General features: G+C 33.0%; 1 long non-coding RNA gene across 8 annotated transcripts; it reads left to right on the plus strand.

Annotated features, from left to right (window-relative positions):
• Window positions 1–235: 235 nt before the first annotated feature.
• Window positions 236–2647, plus strand: LOC136204228 (uncharacterized). Of its 8 annotated transcripts, XR_010675091.1 has the most exons (5): window positions 236–470; window positions 564–595; window positions 690–731; window positions 968–1668; window positions 2280–2647. It is a non-coding gene; the product is annotated as an uncharacterized lncRNA (long non-coding RNA). The 8 variants fall into 8 exon arrangements; XR_010675092.1 differs by having other exon boundaries at window positions 236–731; window positions 968–1044; window positions 1602–1668; XR_010675088.1 differs by having other exon boundaries at window positions 236–595.
• Window positions 2648–26261: the final 23614 nt, after the last annotated feature.

The raw sequence follows: 26261 nt of genomic DNA on the forward strand, positions 1-26261 counted from the left end.
CTAATTTAGTAATTTGTTTATTAAATTACTATAATCAAATTAACTAGTAAATTGTTTATAGTTGTAATCTATATATAATCTAAATCTGTAGATGATATGGCTGATGTGTCTCTTTTTAAAGAACTCATCTGCTGATGTGTCATTTTTGTAGCATTATTACTAATTACTAATTACTAATTAAAACTATTTAATTATTTAATTATCTATCTAAGAAACCGATTCACAGTTCCAGCGCTCAAAAAACCCACCCCCACATCTTCTCCCACGTTGTCCATCTTAACTGCCTTCCTTTTTCTCATTTCTCTCGGTATTCACTTCCTCTCTCTCACTCTCGGATGCACAAAATGGTGAAGGACTTGATACCGTGCTCAATTTTTCTAGGGTTCTCTCTCTTACTCTCATGGCCCAATTACATTTCCATTTTCTCCTTCTCTGTTTTCCTCGATCTCAAATTGGTCGATACTCTTCTGGTGATTTTAATTTCTTCTATTTCTTTGATTGATTCTCAATTTGAATTTGCGAGTTTTGTCATCGATTTATAGTTTACGATTTTTTGCATGAAGATTGCAGATTCTGGGTGTTTGATGGAGAATGGGTAAAGGCTTATTGATTCAACCTATATCACTTTGTTTTATATCTGATTTTCGAAATTATGATTTTCCATTCAATTTTTGCATCCATGTTTGCAGATGAGCAGAGATTGCAGATTCTGGGTGTTTGATGGAGAATGGGTAAAGGCTTATTGATTCAACCTATATCACTTTGTTTTATATCTGATTTTCGGAATTATGATTTTCCATTCAATTTTTGCATCCATGTTTGCAGATGAGCAGTTTCTCTTTCTCAATTTTTGACCCATCTCTCTGAATAGCTGATTCTACATGTTCCCTTTCTTTGCAACTTTTAGTTATTTAGCATGTTACTCACTAATAATTCATTAAATGATAACTGAATGACCTTCTTTCAGGTTATATTCGCAATCTCTACTTCTCCTGTGATATTGAGGTAGACACAGCAACAGATGTAGCCAGCCAAATAGTTCAGGTTAAATCGAGTTTGTTATTATATTTCCATATATTTCTAACGTGTAAGTAGGAATTTCATTTTAATGGACATGTTAATTTGGTGATGTTTTTTCAAATGCTTCCCATGTAGTTGTCATTGTATGGTCTAGAATTGTGAATTGGTGAAGGTTCACACTGTCTTCCCATATTCTAAAGGTTTCTATTTCAATTCAATTTGAGACTCTAGCATTTTCAAGTTCAAAATTTGTAAATGACTCTCTGATTTAATGCCATTCACTTGATGCTCTTGATGGTTACCAATTATGTTGGACACTCCTCTTTAGTAGGGTTTTTGGAATGACATTAATATTTCAAGTGGAGTATGTGAAGAGGTAGACACAGTGAACCTTCACCATTTACTTTTGTAACATTGTCTCACAATGAATTTAAGAATTATCTTTCAATTTAACCTGTTTCAATTGTATTCTTAAGTTTTTTTCTAGCTCTCTTTACTTTCATTCTGCAGTACCACTAGGCCCGTTTTTAAGTGTTATTAAGAAGAATTGATGGAAAAAGCTAATCAATGGAAATATGCAGTTATTGGAAGTGTGATTGGATCTGTTCATCAGGTGCGCGAGATTCTGGCCTTCTATCTGTTCATTAGGTGAGTGAGAATCGATTTGTTTTTAAGTGTGAATCTGAAATTGGTAAAATGAAAGTTTTAGATAATGGACCTTACACTTCAACAATTCTATAGTCATTTTTGCACAAAGAAATTGGTAAAATGGAAGTTTTTTATAATGGACCTAACACTCAGATTTAGGAAACATTTATATGCTTGATATGTATAAGTATTAAGTATTTAATCAGGTGCATTAAAATTGGAAATATAATGGTGCATTAAATAAGCATTCTCGGATCAGATACTTGCTTGATACTTAATGAAGATCGATGTATAAGTATTTAATCAGGTGCATTAACTCAAAATGTTTATTTTCTACTGATATGGAGCTTTTATTTGTTCTTTAATCCTCAAATTTTGAAAATCTTGGTTGAGTTTAAAAATCTTGGTTGAGTTTAGATGAATTTTTAGGTTTTCTGGTGTCAAATGGATTAAAGATGAATTTTGTTAGCTGTTTCTTATGTATTTTATTGATGAATTTGAGAAGTTGTTTGCAAAGAAGGTGTCTGTACAAAAGCCTCACAAGTCCTTATTTATGAATTGCTTATAACATCCCAAGTAAACTTAATGTGTATTTGTAATACTACAAGCAGAAGCACTACATAAGCACTCAACTCTTAGAGGCATCAAATGGATCTAGAATCGGGCTAGAATGGGGCTGCACCTTTTTAAAGGAGAATTCAGAGAATGCAGGTGGTGGAGTGCACTCAACTCTTAGAGGCATCAAATGGATCTAGAATCGGGCTAGAATGGGGCTGCACCTTTTTAAAGGAGAATTCAGAGAATGCAGGTGGTGGAGTTGGTGTTAATTTCACCAATTTTGTGGTCTCTGATTTTTTTTAGCATGAAATAGGAAAACTCATTTTTCTTTTGTTATAATTACCTTCGACTGATCCTTTTCCTATTTAAAAACAGAATTATAGAATTGTAATGAGTTCAATTGAAAAAAAGAGAAACTTAAGATCACTTTTATATTATTTATATATATATATTTTTTTTTTTTGCTAACCACAGGTACCGATCTCTAAAAAACCTGAAACCACGGGGTTTTATTTGAAATTAGCCCTAAAAAATATGACAAATTTAAGGGATAAGGTATCAAAATAGGCTTAAGGTTTTTGGGGAAGTACCAATTTAGGCTTAACGTTCAAAATAACATTAATATAGGCTTAACGTTTACAACATAATATCAATTTAGGCTTAACGTTTATAATATAACATCAATTTAGGCCTCACGTACAAAATAGCACCAATATAGGCTTAATAATACGAATTTAAGCTTAACGTTTACAAAATATATCCAATTTAAGCTAAACGTCATAATTAAATTAACCATATTATATTCTTTTCTCATTAACTTTATAGGTTAACTTTTTATTTAGTTATATTTTCTTATTTATTATAATATAATTAATTAGTATTCTTGCCCATTAAAACCTTATATTTGTTTTCATCAACCATTCCATGACTCTTAAATTCTATGGCTCATGTAATATATGCAAGCTAAAAGTAATTGAATATTTCGAAACTTTTAGTTTACATATATTACATGAGCAATGAAATTTAGTAGTAATGGAATCATTGATGAAAAACAAATATAAGATCTTAAGGGTAAGAATACTAATTAATTGTATTATAATAAATAAGAATATAGAACTAAATAAAAAGTAACATATAAAATTAATAGGGAAAGAATATAATATGATTAATTTAATTATGACGTTTAGCTTAAATTGGATATATTTTTGTAAACGTTAAGCTTAAATTCGTATTATTTTGTAAACGTTAAGCCTATATTGGTGCTATTTTGTACGTGAGGCCTAAATTGATGCTATATTATAAACGTTAAGCCTAAATTGATATTATGTTGTAAACGTTAAGTCTATATTGGTGCTATTTTGAACGTTAAGCCTAAATTGGTACTTCCCTAAAAAACCTTAAGCTTATTTTGATACCTTAAATAATAAATTTAAGCATCCATACATAATTTATCTATAAATTTAACAAATTTTCCAAATTCTAAACCAATCTTAACCAATAAATATAAATTGACTTAAAATCAACGGATGAAAGTACGAATATATGGTGGGTATCGGGTACTCGAGAGGAATTCTCATATATGTCTTATACCCTTTACGAGTATTTTTTTTATCCATACCTGTTTCATACTCTGCGGATAATCCCATTAAGATCGGGTAGTGTCGGATACTCGCGGTTAGAGTACCAGTTACCATCTCTAAGTTCAATAGTAAATTGTAATTATATTACTAATATTGACTATTAAATTTTGAGTTTAAAGATTATGAATTGTTCTTTTATATATTATATTTTAAGTTTTTGTACAACTATCAAATGCTTTTTTCACTTTCAAAATTTTGCATGACGATGATTATATTGAGATCGTTGAATTCAAAGAAATATAACATGATTTATATAGGTTAAAATATATATTTTTATTACAATTTTTTTCATATTAAAATATATCATTTTATCTACATAATGCAACGGTTTGGCCTCGAATGACCGTGATTCAACCTGTGTAAGCCTCAATTCTCTTAGCAATCAAAGTAAATGGAAAACTATGTAACCATATATAAAATGTAGTTTTCAAAGAATTATTTAATAATAAACAAACTGAATTATTCATTAATACTTTACTGCATAATAAATTATCAAATGACTACAATAATATTTATATATTTATTAAATTATAACTTTTTGAATTTGTCAAGAATCTACATAATGTCGATGAAAACAAATAAAAAGACCGTGCAAAGCACGGGTGAAAAACTAGTTTAAACTAATTTGTAAGTATTATGAACTTTAGAATTGCTTTAATATTTAAATTTCGATTTAGCCTAAATTAACTTATTAATTTTTGAGGTAATTACAAATCTAATCCAACTAAAAGGGTTCATTTATATATCTAACCCACTTTGCTTCCATCTCACCAAATTAGACACTTTCATCAATTTTAGACAAAATTACCCTTAGTTCTATTCGATCGATCCATCTGCTCTTGCTTCTTCTTCTTCCGCTTCATCCGCTTCTTCTGGTTCTTCTTCTTCTTCTTCGGTTCATTTTCTTCAATTTCTGATACCAATCATTAGCATTTTTGAGATTATTGAAGTATTATGTTTAATTACCCGTAGAAATGATATGCTTTTAGCTTATACGCCTGTTTTTCTCGATGGTCTTGCCTTTTTCTTCATCTGTAATGGTATCGTTTCAATTTCCTCTATTTTCCACCATTTTCCTCCATTGTTGTTGCATTTGTGACGAAATTTACCGTATTTTGAATACGACAATAGTGGTCGCATTTCGTCACAAATGCGACAACGGTTGTCGTATTCGTCGCAAATGCGACAACTCTTGTCGCAGATGCGACAATTCTTGTCGCATTTGTGACGAATTCGTCACAAATGCAACATCGCAGCAGTTCAATTGTTTTTTTTTTCTTTCTTATTTTTTGAGCTTTCCATCCTAATCCTCTTCCATAGACACTAATTCTTCAAAGGTTGAACGAAACATAATCTCTTCTCTCTATAAACCACCGTCTTTTCTTCGGTTTGGGATGGTGAAGAAGACGTTGAGAGTCTGAAGAAGAAGAAGGTGAATTGAAATAAGGGTATTCTTGTCCAAAGTGGATGAAAGTGTCTAATTTAGTGAGATGGAAGCAAATAAGGTCAGATATATAAATGGATCCTTTTAGTTGGACTAAATTTGTAATTTAGCCCTTAATTTTCCTTTACTTTGCAAAAGCCACAAATTGAGTATTCATACACTCGATGAGCAGAGTGGAAAAAGAATACTTCATGATTGCTGCACATTATGAGGTTGATAAACTTTTATTATTTTAGGATTAAATCTTTATTTTATTTTTTTGAAATGGATTAAATCTTTATTATTAACTCATTTATATCTAAAATTTTATCATTTAATTCATGTTATATTTTTTGATAAAATTTTCTCGATTATTCTTATATCAGGAATTTTCACATGCACCTTAATGAGCAAGTGAATTTGGTCATTCCCATTAGATATAGGTTTTTTAGATTTAAGCCTCATGATGCTTTGAATCTCTACCTTAAGATTCTAATAAGCCTAGATCCAACGGTGAATAAGCAAATTTTACATGCTCATTAAGGTGCATGTGATCAAGACCGATTCTTATATATGACATTCAACCAATTTTATATGAAAAAGTAATTAATTTATTATATTTTTTTATAAAAAAATGGGTTAAGGTGCAAAAATACTCCTAACGTTTTGGGTCAGGAGCAATTTTACCCCTAATGTCTAAAATGGTACAATTTTACCCCTAACGTTTGTAGCCAAGAGCAATTTTACCCTTAACGTTGATAATTTGGGTCAATTTCAGACACTATTATAAAACACAGATATTTTTGTTCCTTATTTTGCACCAATTTCATATCAATTCTTTCTAAAAAAATGATTTCATGTTTTTTGAAATTTAATAATAGAATTGAAGATTAACATTTATAAATTCGGTGAATTTTTTGATTTTTTTTTTGTCTAATTCGTACAAAAGACAGTATATTTTTTTCACATCCCAACATATATTTGTGATTTGTTAGTGTGAAAATGACGCACGTAAGATTCATGACCGAGCAAACAGTTTGATGAATTATTTCTGAAATTGACCCAATTGTCAACGTTAGGGGTAAAATTGCTCTTGGCTAAAAACGTTAGGGGTAAAATTACACCATTTTAAACGTTAGGGGTAAAATTGCTCTTAATCCAAAACATTAGGGGTATTTTTGTATCTTAATAAATCTATTAATTTTTCATTCAAAATAAGTTAAAGGTGACATATAAAAATACTTCCAAAAATAAATGTTACAAATAAAATTGGAGGCAAAAAATAGGTCTAATCTTAATTCTTTCAAAAATAATTCAAGTTAAAGTCTTAAAACACGGGTAAATTACATTCATGGCTACTGGAATTTTATCAATTTTAATATTATGACCACTAAACTTTAATTCTTAACAATATGATCATTGAACTTTATACTTTTTAACACCGGTGACCACTCAACTTTAACCAACTCCTACAAATGACATTTATCATGAAACTATATTCAAAAATTAAAGTCGTTTAGAATGACATTTATCATGAAACTACATTTTTTATTTTGCAAAATCACATTTTTTTTTGTAGCTTTCTCTTTCTCAAAATTCACTGTCTCTCCTAACCCAACAATTAAATGATATCAAAACGAGATTTTTTATGATTTAAAGTTCCTTACAATATCATTAACTCTTCAAATTTTTTATTTTGAGGTTGTCAACGGCCGTTTTGAGGCATTGAATAACCACCAGTATTAAAAAGTGTAAAATTTAGCAGTCATACTGTTAAGAATTGAAGTTCAGTGACCGTAATGTTAAAATAAGTAAAGTTCAATGGCCATGGGTGTAATTTACCCATATATATATAGAGCACAATCGTGGCAAAACCGTTAATGAGGAGCTCGTTAAAATTAAGGGTAATTAATTTATTAGTCCTTATATTTTGACAAAACACACTGTTTAGTCCCTATATTTTCAAAAACACACGGTAAAGTCCCTAACGTTTTTCTCAGTGAACTGTTTAGTCCCTAACGTTTTTCTCGGTGAACTGTTTAGTCCATTCCGTTAGACTCTCATGAAGATTATGTTAGTCAATTTGGATTTGCATTCTTCTTTTCCTTTATTTTCCTTTCCTTTAAACTCTAATGCATCTGAAATCAACTTTGAATGTTCTTTTTCTTGATTTTCTTCTTAATCGTTCAAATTCGTATGCATTGGGTCTTTTCTTTTTCTTGTTCTCTATACAAATAGCTTCTTTTAAATTGGATTTTCTCTTCTAAAGTTTGAAGGTAAATAATAAAAGATAATTTAGTCATTTCTGAAGTCATAAACGGTAAAAAAATCTAACAAACAGACGGAATGACTAAACAGTTCATTGATAAAAAATGTTAGGGACCTTACCATGTGTTTTTGAAAATACAGGGACTAAACAGTGTGTTTTGTCAAAATATAAGGACTAATAAATTAATTACCCTAAAATTAATGATATAGGGTTTGATATATAAAATATTGAAACTTTAGGAACCTGATAGCATATTTTGCTTTGATTTAACAAGTATTGAGGAAATGGTCCAACTGAAATGATAGCAAATTATTATTATTATTGTTTTTATTTTTATTTTGGAAGTAGCAAATTATATTGGTATTGGATTATTAACGGGTAAATTACATCCATGGCCACTGAACTTTACCTATTTTCACATTATGCCCACTGAACTTCATTTTTTCCCAGTATGGCTACTAAACTTTATACTTTTTAATATCGGTGGCCACTCAATTTTAACTAACTTCTCAAAATGACCGCTAACGATTGTTAACGACCTCAAAATGAAAATATTCAAGAATTAAAGTTGTTCAGAACGACATGTAACATGAAATCACATTTTTTATTTTCGAAAATCACATTTTTTGGAGCTTTCTCTTTCTAAAAATTCATTTTCTCTCTCCTAACCAAACAACACCTAAATGATCTCAAAATGAAAATTTACAAGAATTAAATTTTCTTAGAATATTATTAACGCTTTGGATTTTTTATTTTTAACCGTCAACAGTCGTTTTGAGGTATTGAGTGGCTACCAATGTTAAAAAAATGTAAAGTTCAGTGGCCATAGGTGTAATTTACCCGATTATTAACATGAATGTCAATGTCGTATTGTGCTTTATTTAGCAAAAAAGATATTTTAGCACTATGTGTGCTTACCAAATTTTAGCTTTTCAATTACTAAATTTTAATTTCCCAGGAATCAATTAAATTTTTTTAAGGTAAAGTACGGAAAAAAAAAATCTGTCGAATTTGTGATTCGACTGATTTAAGAGTTTGCAAATAGAGAGGTACCGGATATATTTTATTTATAAAATAAAGTATTACAAATTGGGTTAATTACTGATCTAGTTCATTGAGAGATTCATTAACATATTTGACACACTTCTTTTTCATCTTATAAATTTAAACACTTTTATCCATTTTGGGCAAAAATACCTTTATTTCAATTCACTTTCTTTCTCAGATTCTCAAATGTCTTCTTCGCCCTCTCTTCTTTTCATCTTCTCTCTCTCATTCCCTTCTCCATCTTCTTCGTTCTTCATTTTACATACACATTTCAACTAAGGAGTTGGTAATGTTTTCTCGTTGAACCCGTCATTTCCGATTTCTTCCATTTTTATCGCATCGATAGTTACTCATGTTGCATTTGCAACGAAAGTTGTCGCATTTTGACAAAATTGCTCCTATCGCATTTGCAATGACAGTTGCTTCTATCGCAAATGCGACAATTGTTGTCACAAATACGACAACTTTCGTCGCAAATGCGATAGGAGCAACTATCGATGCGATAAAAATAGAGGAAATAGGAAATGACGGGTTCAACGAGAAAACATTCAACTAACCAACTGCGCACTTGAATAATGTGTATGTAAAATGAAGAAAGAATACTTACATGAATTTGAATAATGTATGGATGTGCTTAGATCTTGGGTTGAATTATTGAATTTTGTTGTAAGAATTTGAAAGAAATGAAAAAGAGAAGGAGGTTGGAGGAGGTTAGGGTATTTTTGTCCAGAATTGATGAAAGTGTCTAATTTGGTAAAATGAAATGGAAGTGTGTCAAATATGTTAACGGACTCTCTCAAATGGGCTAGATTAGTAATTAACCCATTACAAATTACACTGATAATTTTAATTAAACCCTATGTAGTATCACGTTTTTGTAGAATGGTATCTGTGTTTTTTTTTGTTACAAAACAAACCTGTGGTTGGCAAATTTTTATTTTGGATTGATTTTGCCAAATTTGGCAATAACGACCCCAAAATGAAAATTTTTAAAAATTAAAATTGTTTAGTATCATATTTACTATGGAACAATATTTTTTATCTTTCAAAATCATTATTTTTAGAGTTTTCTCACTCTAAACATTAACTTTCTCACTCGTAAAAAAAACAACACATAAATAACCTCCAACTTAAAAAGTTGAAGAATTAAAGCTGTTTAAAATATCATTTAATTCTTGAAAATTTTCTTTTTGAAATCGTTATCGACTAAATTTGGCAAAGTTAACTTAAAATAAAAAAATTTATCAACCACATAGTTTGTTTTATAAAAAAAAAAACCCTATAAATATTGATCAGCAAAAAAACGTAAAAACCATATAATTTTATTTAAAATTAATTCATATAAAATTAATAAAGTGCTGAAAATTAAATGGAAACAAACAAATAAATAAAAGAAGTGATTAGTTGTCGGATTACTACTTTATCTTTTGCCATTATTTGGGATAATACTATACTTGTGCTTTATTTATCACCATGAGAAAATAATTAATAAGTATATTGTCGTTTACGGAAGAAAATCTGTTATCCCGAACCCACCGTCCTCTTCTTTACCCCTGATGAATTATTAAGTGATTTTAATCATATCCAAAGATCATAAACATGAATCAAACAATATAATTACATCAAATTTAAATTGACAAACTATGAAGATTAGTTTCACGGTACCTATTGTAAGATTTCTAAGTAGAAACTCTGGTTGCAATTACAAAGAACAAATCTGAAAAATGAGAAGAAGAGTTTTCTGTTTCTTAGTTTTTACTGTAACTTACCATGAAAAAGAACTTTCTTTTTTTTTATATACAGAATAAAAAGTCATGTTTTTTACTCAATCGGACCGGATCTAATCAGGTCGGATTCCATCAAAAGTGACTCACCAAAAATTATTGGATGTGATTAACCAAAAAACAAAACGAACACAGAAAAAATATACAAACAGTAAAACTAGAAATTAAAAGGAAAGAGTTAGACAAATCTGATATTTGTATTAACAATTTCCTTAAGACGATGTCGTCGCTATTGACGATCGTCTCCGAGGATACAACAGATTACGCAAGCGAACTCAAACCGTGCGTTGTCTCGTTATCACCGGAGTAAAATAAAAACACTATGAACAGATAGAGAACATAAACATTCACATAATATTTTTTATCAACAACTTATGATTTTGACAATCCATTCTATACAAACAGAACTTGAAAGGATATATCTTTTCATGAACGAACAAGGCTGTACACGGACAGACACGACTGTTCATGTACGAACACGAATGTTCACGACGGACACGACTGTTCATGAAAGGAGGTGTTTGTTGGTATTTAAATTAAAATATAATTGTATTTAAAATTTTCCAACAACTATGAAGATTAGTTTTATGATACCTATTGTAGGTAGACCTGATCATGGGTCGGCGAGTCCGTCTGCCCAGGCCCAGACCCAAGCCCATTTAGTCGGGTTTGGACACATTAAAATGCTGTCAGATCCGGTCCGGTCTAAGCCCATATAAGCCCGCCAAAAACTGGACGGGCTTGAGCTTTACAAATTTTACATGGACCCAGCCCGGCCCGGTCCGATATATATATATATAATATATTTTTATAAACATAAATATAAATATTATTTTTTTTCAAAAAAAACTTAAGTTTGTTGTGATATTTTATAAATTATAATATATATATTTATATAAATTATAATATATTTTTTAATATACAGATAGGCTTGGACAGACGAGTTTGGGATTCATATCTTATGCCCGAGCCCAGTCCGAGCCCGAGCCCGACCCATGTCTAATTGTAGGATTCTTAAGTAGAAACTCTGATTGCAATCATAAAGAATAAATCTGAAAGATGAGAAGAAAAATGTTCTGTTTCTTAGTTTTTACTGTAACTTACCATGAAAAAGAACATTTCTTTTTTTTATATATATACAAAAATCATGTATTTTCACTCAATCATTTCTTTTATATATATATATACAAAAGTCATGTATTTTCACTCAATCGGACCGGATCCAATCGGATCGAGTCCCATCAAGTGTGACCCACCAAAAATATCCAAACATCTCTTATAAAAAGTGGCAATCAGTTAATTAAAATAATATATTGAATAGGCAGGAATACCCACACAAGAAAAAAAAAATGATATATTTTTTATGAGAAGAACAATGAAGGGGAAAGCAGATTCCGGATATCAGATTTTTTCCGTCACTTACATACCCTTAATGACATAGGTGTTAGAAATCTTAAGATTTCATCATAATATTAGACAAACATAATTGTCTAGATGTTTGAATAAGATGATTTTCACAAACACTTAATAACAGTCAGAAGATCGTACCTGGATCCATGATGATTATAATCCGAGTTCTTCTGGAATCACAAGAATTGTGTTTCTCTCACTTGAACCCTTTAGACTTTACAAATTTTCTAGATGGAGAGAAAATCACTTTTAGATAGGTTAGAGAGAGGACCAATTCTGATTTATGTTCTATAAATATACCTTCCATCAAGGTATCTCTTCATCCATAAGGTACCTTTTCATTAATGAACTAATAGGATTCAATGTACCCTTTCGTTAATCAAACATGATGATTGATTATACCCTTATGTGAACTGGCCAACAGGATTTATTATTTTATTTTATCAAACATTAACTATATAATATACTAGGACCATATTTTAACTTGATGTAAATTATAGAAAATCTAATAATAGGATGTCCAAAAAAATCATAAATAAATTTAGAAATATTAAGTTTTTCAAGAAATTTTATGATACTCCGGAAAAAAACAACTTATTTTTCCAAGTTTTTCATGCCATAACCAATTTATTGAAAATCGGATTGATACCACTCGTTTCACACAATTATCATTTTATATTATATAATCATATAGAATATTTAAATAATTTTACAGCACTTAAATGTAGTACACCTCGCTTTTCTAAGTTTTTCACACCATAACCAATTTACAAAAAATCGGATTGATATAACTCATTTTACACCATTATCATTTTATATTATATAGTCACGTAGAATATATAAATAATATAGATATATAAATTCGAATTTTATATATTGATATTTTTATTCCAATGTAAACGTAATTGGATTTCTAACTTTATATTGTTGGTTTTGTACTAATTCCACTTCATTTATCATCGGGGCTGTAATCGAGCCGAGCTTTGGTCCGTTCAAGTTCGGCTCGTCTACGAACCAAGCTAGTAAATCATGTTCACGAGCAGCTCGTTTTCAAATCGAGCAGAATCGAGCCGATCACCGTACCGCTCATGAGCGGCTCGGCTCATTTATAGTCCTACTTATCGGCTTCACATTTTCCTTTGCTCTAAATGTTATTGTATATTTTTGTTTATACCCTTAAACTTTTGAACACCAATATCGATGCTTGCACTGTCACGTTTACCATTGCCGGTGCATTCACCGCAACTTTTATATGTTGACCAGCATTACCGACATTGGTCAATTCACGAGTGTATTTGATTGTTTTTTGTTGGTGAACAATACCAAAAATGCGGATAATTGAGCTCTCCTGGATCATTAAACTTTGTCGAACAAAGAGATTAGGGTCATTGACAAATGTTTGAACATCAGAAAGACGATAACCCAATGAACGCATGAATGTTATATAGTCTTCATTCGAGTTATCATAAACGACACCAGGTGAGGTGAGAAGGCTTTCCTTGGGTCGATATGACCCGACCCGTATGCCCACGGGTTTGAACATTGAGCAGTAACTTCATCACTAATGGGAGAGTTGGTGATATATGAGTGTTTAATCGATATTTTTTAATGTTTTTGTTGAAAAAAAAAAATCTCAGTACATAATTTCTATGGAAGTTTTTAGCGTTATCCGATGACTAGTGGATTTTCAAATCACCCCTTAAATCTGTGATTGTCTACAGGTTGTAGTTCAGTCGGTAGCCTGGGTGCTCCGGCCCATAGGCACTGGACTGGCTTCGCCGCTTAAGATACTTGTAATTAAATTAAAATTTTGAGTTATTTTCAGCAAAACTAACTAACCAAACACCCATTGAATATATATATATATATATATATATATATATATATAATTGATTATTACTATTATTTATTTATTTATTTATTTATTTATTTCAAGGGTGTAAGGCCCTGTTCTTTATCACTTAATTTCAGTAACAATCAGTTCAGTTCAGTTCAGTTCAGTTCAGTTCAGCATTCAGTTTCAGCATTCAGTAATTTATCATTATTTATTATATTATAATTATTTATATATAATTTATTATTATTATTATTATTTATCTATAATTTATCATTATTTATTATTATTATTATTTATAGTTTATCATTATCTATAAATTAGATAAAACTAAGAAATGATAGTTTATTAAAGTATATATGGTTTAATAAAAAAAATAAAACTAAAGTATGCATCCATATTTAAAAATTAGGAATTGCATCCATATTATGAATTATTTCTCAAATTTATCCAATTTATCAATGTTAGGGATAAAATTCCACAATTTTAGACGTTAGAGGTAAAATTACTTCTGACCCAAAACGTTATTTTTGCACTTTAAGCCTTAATTAAAATAAAAAGTTAAGAGTTTGTATTCATATGAAGATTTGTATTTAATTTCATAGGCTTTAAATTATATATAAATTTATGTTTGTATGTAATTTGTATTTTTAATTTAAATTAGACTTATTTTTATTTAATTTCATAGGCTTTTATCGAGCCAAGATTTTATCATCCCGGGCTTTTATTTGATATTCAATTTAGTTTTATCTTTAATAATATATTTATTTATTATTGATATTATTAAATTTATTAGAACCATTATTATTATTATTATTATTATTATTATAAGTTCATTAATGTCCAATATTATCATGAAAATTATTTTAAAGTCTAATATCATCATTATTGTTAAGTTCGGTTAAGTTCGGTAACATTCAGTTAAGTTCAGTATCATTCAGTTAAGTTCAGTATTCAGTAGTATTCAGTTAAATTCAGTTCAGTATTCAGCAGTATTCAGTTCAGTTCAGTTCAATTCAGTTCAGTTCAATTTTTTCAGCGATAAAGAACAGAGCCTAAGTATATGTAGTTGACACGAAACTAGTTTATTGTTGTTATTAATTGGAGTTAGAATTCATGGTAAAATATTGGCTTAATACTTCCACAATCCCCTAAGTTGTCCATATATTGCAACTAAGCTCCTAAACTTAGACTTTTGATAACTAATCTCCTCAATTTGTTTATTTGGAACAAATAACCTTTTAAATAGATTAACATTTGTGATTTCGGGAGTTTTTTGTTTTGCCCTTTAGTTAATCTATCAGTAGATTAATTAGATTTAGCAACATATATTTTGGAAATATTTTATTTCCGATGTAATATTATGTTTAATGTTTTTTTGGGTTTAGGGGTTATTGGTTCCAAAATAAACAATTTGAGGAGTTATTTGTTCCAATTGAGTAATTTGAAGAGTTGTTTGTCCAAATAAGTAAATTGAGGGGTTAGTTGTCACAAGTCTAAATTCGAGAGGTGAGTTGCAGTATGAGGACAACTTGGGGGCTCAGAAGGTATTAAACCTAAAATATTTGAAGTTGATTTTCAAAGGGTAAATAACACCGATGGCCACTGAACTTTATCCATTTTCACATTAGGCCACCGAACTTCATTTCTTTTCAGTATGGCCATTGAACTTTATACTTTTTAATACCGGTGGTCACTCAATTTTAACTTCTCAAAATGTCCGTTAACGACCTCAAAATGAAAATATTCAAGAATTAAAGTTGTTAAGAACGACATTTACCATGAACCTACATTTTTTATTTTTGAAAATCACATTTTTTGGAGCTTTCTTTCTCTAAAAATTCACTTTCTTTCTCATAACCAAACAACACATAAATGATCCCAAAACAAAAAATTTCAAAAATTAAAGTTCCTTATAATATTATTAATGCTTTGAATTTTTTATTTTTAGCCGCTAACGGCCATTTTGAGGCGTTAAGTGGCCACCGGTGTTAAAAAGTGTAAAGTTCAGTGGCCATACCAGGAAGAAATGAAGTCCAGTGGCCATAATGTGAAAATGGGTAAAGTTCAGTGGCCATGGGTGTAATTTACCGGATTTTCAAATGTCTTGTATATATTGACGTGGGGGCTACGTACGTACCTGTGTGTGTCCTTTATATATTATTTATTATTGAACAAATACGGACGTACCTGTGTGTCCTTTATATATATTTATTAACAAATAAATGGACGGTGCTGTAAAAGCTGTGTTTGGTTAGGGATAGCAATATATTCACGGGTAGTATCCGGGATTATCGTACTGTATATAAAAGGGTATAAGATGAGTATGAGATCAAAACCATTATCCGTAACGAGTATATGACGTGTATGAGAATTACTCCTAGAGTATTCGGTACCCATTACCCATCATAAATCTCTTATATATTAAAAAATATTATTTTTTTAGAGGTAAGATGTTGGATTCAAACCTCAATCTTTTGTTGTTCAATCATTGCATAATACTATTAAACTACTTTATTTTTATTGATTAAGGTTCAATTTGTTTAATTTTTAGATTGATGATTTATTAAATTTATACTTTGTTAAATTTGTAAAATTTTTGTTTTATGTATTGATTTTTAACGGATAAAGGTACTCGCAGGTACCCGTGAATTAAATAGGACGGGTATGGGATCCAAAAGGTATACCCGTTAGGGTAATAGGACGAGTACGGATAATTAAAAAATAAACGGATAAGGATTTGGGATTGGGATTGGCACTACCGTGGGTATCCTACCCGTTGTCATCCCTATATTTGGTAGAGTTTTTTTTTTTTTTTTGTAAAATTAGAGATTTGAATTACTTTAGAGGTTTTTACTAGTCAAACTTTTAATAGTGGTGCTCGATGGAGATAGGTTTGAAAAAACTAATTTTGAAAAAAATCATTTTAGGAGCTTTTTCAATTAACTTATTGTTGCATCTCTTTTAAATGATATTTTTACCTAAATAAAGACTTTATTATATCTTTATTTGTCATTTTACACAAACAGCTATTAACAATCAAGTATGTTTTACCAAAAAAAATTATACAATCTGCTAATCAAATCAGCATACCAATAAAGTAATTGGCTAACAACTAATATAATCCACTAACAGTTAACAACTATTTGCGAAACAGACCAAAACAAAAACTATTACATATTTTATTTTGTTAAATGTCTCCATCTAAATTTCGTACAGTTGACTTTCAACAACATAATCACTTAAAAAAACAAATAATTCAATAATTGATATAAGTATTGATATAAATATTAAAAAAAAAGGTAGTTGGTTAATAATGCAATATTTTCTACCAAAAAAAAATAATGCAATATTAAAAATGATTATGAGAGGATGCAATGCTTAAATAGAAAGCATAATAATTCCAAATATGTTGGACGTGTCTTAGAATGTTATTATATAATTCACAAAACAGATTAAAATATATTAAAAAAAAGTTCTTACTTATTTAACTATCATTCACAATTTGAAGATCAATTAATCATTCATTTTCAGAGAATTGTCTCGTCGTTTGATAAGTTTAGTTTTGTCCGGTCCTTTGTCAAGTTTCTTCTTTTCTTTTCAATCCTTGCATCAAAAGTTTTTTTCCATCTATGATATCATCAAGTAATCACTATAGAGAATGCATTTTATCTAAGATGAGAGCTTTTCAAGGAAATCTCAGTCCTCAACTAGCCGAAACCATGTGTATTAAAGAAGCTTTAAGTTGGATTAAGATGCGTCGCCTCATTGAGAAAATTCAAATTCAGTCAGATTGTCTCATCATAGTCATGGCAATTCAAATGGGTTTAGAAGGTCATTCGTATTAGTTGACGTTATTTCTAATTGTATTCATTTATTATGAGATTTAGAGTTGTGCTCTATCTCCTTTATTAAGCGTTCAGCGAATTCGGATGTCCATGCTCTAGCAAAAGCAGTCAATTCTGTATCTGTTCACAGTGAGTGGGCAAGTCTGTTGGTCCCTAGTAATTAGTTCCAAGGGGAGGGGGGGATAGGAACTAATGTAACTTTTTCGCTTTTAATTATGCTGACTTAATGTTATTTTAAGAGTTTGTTAACTCAGCGTGTTGGTCAGCACGACCGATTGATTGGTCAGACAGTTTTAGTTCTATGCTGACTAAGACTGCTTGACTTGAGAGTTGGGAATTGACTCTTGAGAGGTCAGCTTCCAACTCAGCACTCAGATTTACTCAGTTTCAGTTTTAACAATTTATATGCTGAGTAAATATCACAAGCAACACATGCACATATATATATATATATATATATATATATATATATATATATATATATATATATTGAGAGAAAGAGTTTAGAAGTTACTCAGCACGACTTATCCTGGTTCGGCCTCTCTACCTACGTCCAGTCCCCAGTTCCTCTTGGGATTTTCAATCCAATACTGAGCTCTTTCAAGGTAGAGCACAAACCCTTTACAAGGCAGTGAGTATGCAAGAGTATGTCCTCTATTCGTCTACTCAGCTCCTACTAAGTACTACAACCCAGCACTTAGATTTTTCTACCACTGAATGCTTACAACCAAGCACTCAGCATACACTCTCAATATTACAATTGATAAACACTTGTTCTCTTTTCAGTAAAGAACACTTTAGAAGATTACACAGAATCACTCTAACATTTACACAAAGAATAGAAGATTTGGTGTAAGATCTTTGTATTTGAGTGCTTTGAAGATTTCTCTCTTGGATTTTTCTTCTTTGTAATTCGGCTTATGTCCAAGTGAAATCCTTGTCCATTTTATAGATGAATTCTGGAGATTAGACCGTTTGAATTTGGTGTTTTCGTTGATTCCAAAACGGCTCTTTTAGTAGATAGCTTCTGGTCAGCTTCAGTTTTGCAGGCCAATCCTGTCATCTGTTTTCTTCAGGTGTCAGCCTTGTCTTCTTCCTACAGACTTGTCTTTTTGTGGCAGTTGTCTTTTACCAATAATCCATTGACCCATGTTTCTTGGAATTAGTCTTATGTGTATTTTCGAGGCTTCAATTATTGGTGCAGAAGATTGGCAGACTTTGTCCTTTAGTGAACGAATCCTTCATGTTATCCTGACTGTCACTCAGCTTCATTCGTTATCTTTGAATGTTCAATTTCCATGCTGAATTCCTTCTTAGTCAGCTCCGTTCTGTTTATACAATTCTGAAGGAGTCTTCTAATTTAGTCAGCTTCGTTCTGGCAACTTTGAAGGAGACTTCTGATACTCAGTTCTTACTCCACGCAGCTTTTATTCTTTCATGCTGAGTTCCGTTCCACTCAGCTTGGCTTATGCTGACTTTTGTCCTGTCTAACTTTATATATATATTTTTGCACTCAATATTGAACAAACACATTAGTACAATTAAATCAAAGCATTTAAATCTAATTGCCTCTTAATCATGGATGATTTTGTCAAATCAAAATCTTGTGGAAAGGTGTTTCAACAAAGTCCTCCATTTTGATGTTGGCAAAATACATAATTATGGAACTCAGTTATAAGTTACCCCATGATTGATTTATTTTTGAAATAACTCCCCCGTAAGGGTTGCACATATTGTCTTAACTTAATTCTAAACCTTCCAAGATTTAATTGAATTAACCTTAAGACATTTGTGTATACTGACTTAGTTTAATGTTAGATTTTTCAAGATCTGAGCTAATTGGATTTAAGTCAGTTTTCAAAAATATTAGAAGTATGTTGTTACTCAGTTTATTACATAAGTATTTTAGTGTTAATGTATACTGAGTATGTTTTACTTCTTAATTTGTTTGTTCAATTTTATCAGCCAGGTTGAGAAAATGGTACTTGTCATAGATTAAGCAAAAACATATGAGGAAAGATTCTATGCTAAGTTCTAAACATTGACTAAGCTATATCTAGTTCTTCTTCTTTTCCTTCATATTGTCCTGAGCTTGATGGTCAGCTCGATATACTCCTTTGCCTTTATCTTTACTTCCTGAGGCATTACTTGCAAGCTGAGTTCCGTCTTGGCTTTTCTCCCCCGTTTTTCCATCATCGGGTATATAAAGAAAGGTTTCGTTTCTAGCTGTAGTGGAGAGGAAATGTAAGTAACGCTGGAGCCTCTTTGTGCTTTCACTCAAGCCATCAATTATAGGGACACTGTCATCTTGGATATGGCGAGGAACCCGGAGAGAGCTGCTAATCATGCTGAGTAGGCATTCATGTGATTTGCTAAGCCAGGTGTGCGCATTGGTGAGCTGAGCAAAAGATTGGTGGTACATCTTTAGTATGGCAGAGTCATAAAACATGCGCTGAGCATTGTTGATGCGCATTGCCTTCATAATTTCTTGGGAAAAGCTCAAGAGTTGACCATTGGAGACTGGGTCAACATCCATCTGTGCTTTGTTGACGTTGAGTAGACTTACTGCTCCACTCAGTTGGTCAATGGTGCACTGAGAGGTAGAAGATACTAATTCACGCGTACTGGTCAGTTTAGCAGTTAGCTTGATAAGGCAGTCTTGTAACTCAGTAGAGGTAGCATACTCAGGATTCCCAGTTGCGCTTGATTTGGTCAGTTCTGCATTTAACTTAGCAAAATAGCCTTGAAGTTCAGTAGAAGTTACATACCCTAGATTAACTTCCGATAGTTGTTGGATTTTGCCTTCAAGCGAGTTCAGATGGTTCACCATTATGAGTACCAATTCAGCCAACTTTGCTATTTGGTCTTGCCTGGGTTGCTGAGTTTGAACGGTGGTCATAACGCTTACAAGATCCTTGAGTCCTCTTAGTTCATTGAGAAGCTGAGTGATACCAGACAGTTGGGAGGACTCAGCATGAGAAGATCTAGTAGCATCAGCTTGAGGAGGGTTCAAATCTTGAAGCAAGGATTGAGCAGAGGCAATGATTCATCGTCCTGACTCAGTAGCATTCAAGTATGTGAATTGAGCAGCATTTGTCTCAGAGGCTGGAATTGAGCTTGATGGTGGTGGAGTTGGCTGTTTGCCAGATTGATCATTTTGATTGGTGACAGGACTTTGATGCAGATTGGCTTCAGGAGCTGATTTATCAACATGATGTGTTGGAGGTGGAGTTTGGTTAGTCATGTTGACCTGCTCAACTTGAGTGGGTGAAGTTGAAGCAGGATTTGTTCCATCTTGAGCAGTTGGATTTGGATTTTCAAAGGTTTTGGCTTGTTCCTCATCCTGAGTAACAGAGGCTTGTTTTTCTTTTGAAGGAGACTCAGTATCGTTTGCAAAGTATGTGAACTGTAGCTCAGATAGGTCAGTAAATGGTTCTTGAAGAGGAGAGTCTGCAAGGAGGTCAAGAGCTGGAGTCTTATGGGCTTTCTTCTTGAGCCGCTTGAACCTTGTTTCTTTAGAAGGAGATGGGTCAGCATGAATAACGTCCTCATCAGTATCAACTGTCTCTTCTTCCACAGTTGGATTCTCATGTTGCTCAACGTGATCCTCAACAGCAACATTTTCTTCTTCCTCAATTCTCCGCTCAGCATCATCCTGATGTTGCTCAACATCAGTAGGTTGTTCCTTCTCGGTATTGACTTCTTCCTCAACAGAAATTTCTTGCTCAGCATCTTTGACCGGCTCAGCATGAGTTTGGTCTAGGTCAATTCTATGGCCTTTTGGAGGTACAACCCAATCCAAGGGATTAGCTTCAATTGTCTTTGAGGTATGACCCTTCTTCCTTTTCATCAAAGGGGATTCCAGAGTTTCCTCTTCTTCATCCTCAGGCTCTTCTGGCCTCTTTCTTTTCTCTGCCGACCTAGGTGTACCTTGAGGTTGGTCAGTATCAACATTCTTAGCTCTGTTCATAGCCCGCTTCTTCCTGGGCACTGCGTCAATATCTTTTGCACATGTTGCCAGCGCTTTTCTCTTCTTCTTGTCCTTAGGGGACTCAGCAGGAGCCTCCACTTCTTTCTTAGGCTCATGCTCAGGCACATTTTCCTTTTCAGCTTCATCATTTTCCTCAATATCTTCAATTTCTTCATATCCTTTCAATGGTTGATTGTATAATAATCCAACCAGCAGAGCTGCTGTGATCTCATTTCCCAAGGTATTAGTTTCATTTATGGTCTCGATTTGTTTATCTTCGAGGATCTTAGTGATTAAAGAACCTAACCGAAGTTTCTTACCTCCTCGCTGGAGCGCACCAACCAGAAATATCGGAAGGTTGAGAGGGGTGTAGGTCAGCATGTGCCATATGAAGCACTGCTCAAAGTTGGAGGCAGATGGGGCTGAGTTGAGTTTGGGGAAGATGAAGTTGGTCAATATGTAGTGTGTCATCTTCTGTTCTTGCCCCATACAGGTGCTGGGTATTTCTCCTTTATGATTCTTGGGTTTGCAGAACCCCTTGATCTGGTCAAGCTTTTCCTTTGGTACCTTTTATTTTGTTGTCCTAAACTCCATTCCTTCGTCTGGTAAGTTTAGCAGAGTAGCTAGATAGGCAGGGGTTATGGTGATTTTCTGTCCTTTGACCGTGGTCTCCAAATAGTCAGCATCTTCTTCATCAACAAACATGTTGGAATAGAACTCTCTGACCAGCCTAGGGTATGTTTTTCCGGTGAGTGAGAAGAGACCGGTCCATTTGTTCTTCTCGATCCAGTCACAGAACGGTTTCTCAGAAGTGATGAATCCTGGAGAGAACCATCTGCATTTTAGAACCTCCAAGTTGTTGACCTTCTTATGGACCTTGATCATGTTCCTTTCTACTGGCTTTGATGAACCGACGGGGTCAGCTTGAGTGGGTTTGCCAGAGGTTTGGCCAAGCTGAGTGGTGAAGTTAGGGATTTCGTTTTTGCCGGAAGCCATTGTTACAGATGAAGGTTTTAAGGATTAGGGAGAGAGAAGGATTTGATTTCAGAAGATTTTAAGCGTAAATAGTAATGAGTGGGGATCCTTCCACTTCTTATAGAGTCTTGAACCATTCCTAATTAATGAACTAGCCGTTTTCTTCTTGGGATTTTAATCGACAAAGATTCTGCCATTTATGACAGGTTCGGCGCATGGGTATTCATTATTACTTGCATTTTTCTAGGTATGATTTGTTACACGTGTCATTGTTCATTGGTACAAGTGGGCTTTTACTCAGTTTGCCAGAATATGAATCGTTTATGATACTGAGTATTTAATTCTACGTAGATGGATTTTCTATCTCTTAGTAACTCAACATATGTTAATCACTCAGCATGTACATCTACTCAGCATAAGGTGATTACTCAATATGTTTATCTACTCAGCACAAAATATTTACTCAACATTTGTATCTACTCAGCATAGACTATTAAGCTCAATGTGCAGTAGTTACTAGATTGATATCAGTCAGCATGACAATCACTCAATATTTATTCAAATATTTAGAATTATTGAAGAGGATTAGACATACCGATAGCTTCCCTTAGTATGTTAAATTGCTCACGAGCCAAAGGCTTGGTGAAGATATCCGCAAGCTGTTCATTTGTTGGCACATAGGTCAGCTTGATCTCACCCTTTAGTACGTGATCTCTAATGAAGTGATGCCTTATGCTGACATGCTTCATCCTGCTGTGTTGGATAGGATTCTTGGATAGATCAATGGCACTCTTGTTGTCACATTTGATCTCTATTGTCTCAGTTCTTGCTCCATAATCCTCAAGTTGTTGCTTTATCCATAGGACTTGAGCTACACAGCTTCCAGCAACAACGTACTCAGCTTCAGTTGTAGACAGAGCAACTGATGACCGCTTCTTGCTGAACTAGGATACTAGACAGCTTCCAAGGAAATGACATCCTCCTGAAGTACTCTTACGTTCTAGCTTATCCCGTCCATAGTCAGCATCAGTGTATCCTATGAGTGTGAAGTCATTTGAAGTTGGATACCATAAACCTGCATCAACTGAGCTCTGCAAATATCTAAAAATTCTTTTTACAGCAATTAAGTGAGATTCCCTTGGGTCAGCTTGATATCTTGCACAATAACATACTGAGTACTGTATATCAGGTCTACTAGCAGTGAGATAAAGTAAGGAGCTTATTATACCTTGATAAAGTTTACTATCTATTGACTTACTTTTCTCATCTTTGCATAGGACAGTATCAGTACCCATAGGGGTTGATATGGGCTTACAGTCTCCCATATCAAACTTCTTTAACATCTCCTTGGTGTACTTGGACTGACTAATGAAGATGCCGTTCTTACCTTGCTTGATCTGAAGTCCAACGAAGAAGCCGAGTTCCCCCATCATGGACATTTCGAACTCAGTCTGCATCTGTTTGCTAAACTCTTGACACAATGATTCGTCAGTAGCACCAAATATTATGTCATCTACATAGATTTGTGCAAGTAAGGTATGTTTGCCCTTTTTCTTAATGAACAAGGTTGTGTCAGCTTTTCCTCTGACATAGTTCCTGGTTAGCAGGAAGTTGGTTAACCTCTCATACCAGGCTCTTGGAGCTTGTTTCAGGCCATATAGGGCCTTCTTGAGTTTATAAACGTGGTTTGGGAATTTTGGGTCTTCAAAACCAGGAGGTTGATTAACATATACCTCTTCGTTTATAAAGCCATTAAGAAATGCACTTTTTGTTGAAACACCTTTCCACAAGATTTTGATTTGACAAAATCATCCATGATTAAGAGGCAATTAAATTTAAAATGCTTTGATTTAATTGTACTAATGAGTTTGTTCAATATTGAGTGCAAAAATATATATAAAGTTAAACAGGTTAAAAGTCAGCATACGCCAAAGCTGAGTGGAACGAAACTCAGCATAAGAGAACAAACGAAGCCGAGTGGAGTAGAACTCAGCATCAAGAGCTTCCTTCAGAGTTGCCAGAACGAAGCTGACTAAATAAGTAGACTCCTTCAGAATTATACAAACAGAACAGAACTGACTAAGAAGGAACTCAGCATGAACGTTGAACATTCTAAGAGAACAAACGAAGCTGAATGACAGTCAGGACATCATGAAGGATCCGTTCACTAAAGGACAAAGTCTGCCAATCTTCTGCACCAATAATTGGAACCTTGAAGATACACAAAAGACTAATTCCAAGAGATATGGGTCATTGGATTATTGGTAAAAGACAACTGGCACAAAAAGACAAGCCAGACACAAGAAGACAAACCTGACGCCTGAAGAAAACAGAGAAAGGGAATGGCGAAACAGTCTGAAGCTGACCAGAAGATGTTCCCCAAAAGAGCCGTTTTGGTGTTAACGGTAACAACAATTCAAACGATCCAAATCTGCAATTTCCTTCTATAAAAGGACAATGAAGAACTTTGGATCATTACTGAAGCATCAAGAGAAAAATACAAAGAGAGAAAATCTTGAAAGCACTCAAATACAAAAAGATCTTACACCAACTTTTCTATTCTCTGTGTAAATGCTAGATTGATTTGTAATCATCTAAAGTGTTCTTTAGTTCAAAAAGAACAAGTTTGTGATCAATAGGAATATTGAGAGTGTTAAGCTGAGTGCTTGGTTGTAAGCATTTCAGTGGTAGAGAAATCTAGGTGCTGGGTTGTAGCACTTAGTAGGAGTTGAGTAGACGAATAGAGGAAGGTACTCTTGCATATTCAACTGCCTTGTAATCGGTTTGTGCTCTACCGTTAAAGAGCTCAGTATTAGATTCAAAAATCCCGGAGGACTCTAGGGACTGGACGTAGGCAGAGAGGCCGAACCAGGATAAGTGATACTGAGTAATCTCTGAACTCTCTCTTATATTGCATGTGTTGTTTGCTATATTTACTCAGCACATAAACTGCCTAAGCTGACCTTGAGTAAATAAGTGGTGCTGAGTTAGAAGCTGACCTCCAAGAGTGTCAATTCTCAACTCACAAGAAAACAACTTTAGTCAACATCTGACTAAAGCTGTCTTGAAACATATCTCACCAAGCTGACCAAAAGTTGAGTTAATAAACTCTCAAAATAACTTCCAGTCAGTTTAACTAAAACGAAAAAAAAGTTATATTAGTTCCTAACCCCACCTTGAAACTAATCACCAGGGACCAACAAGTGGTATCAGAGCCTAAGCTCACTACTCAAAGATCTAACAATCTTGAGCTGATCCCTAAAAATGGGTGAGAATAGCACTCGTTTCCTTCCAGGAAACCAAACAACACAGATACTCCCTGAGGGATTATCAATCACTAGACCTCCCCTATTCTTTGGGTCAAACTATACTTTTTGGAAGAATAGGATGAAGAACTTTATACAAGCCACAAACATGAGTGCATGGCTTGCAATTGTTCAAGGTCCACATGTGCCATACAAAACTGTTAACAGTGAGAAAATTGTTAAAAGTGAGGCTGAGTGGACAGAGGATGACCTCAGAAAATTACAAAATAATGCTTCGGCTATAAATATGCTTCACTGTGCGTTAGATGCTGCAGAATACAATAAGATTTCAGGTTGTGAGTCAGCACAGGAGATTTGGAAGAAGCTTGAAGTAACCTATGAAGGCACAAGCAAAGTTAAGGAGTCTAAAGTCAATCAACATATGAGACTCTACGAGCTGTTTGAAATGAAGGAGAATGAGGACATCTTAGAAATGAACGCAAGGTTCACAAACATTATAAATGAGCTAAAAAGGCTTGGAAAGAACTTCACTGAAGAAGAACAGGTGAAGAAAATTCTGAGAAGTCTGC

The sequence above is a fragment of the Euphorbia lathyris genome, chromosome 8, assembly GCF_963576675.1.
Source record: "Euphorbia lathyris chromosome 8, ddEupLath1.1, whole genome shotgun sequence".
Classification (NCBI taxonomy): domain Eukaryota; kingdom Viridiplantae; phylum Streptophyta; class Magnoliopsida; order Malpighiales; family Euphorbiaceae; genus Euphorbia; species Euphorbia lathyris.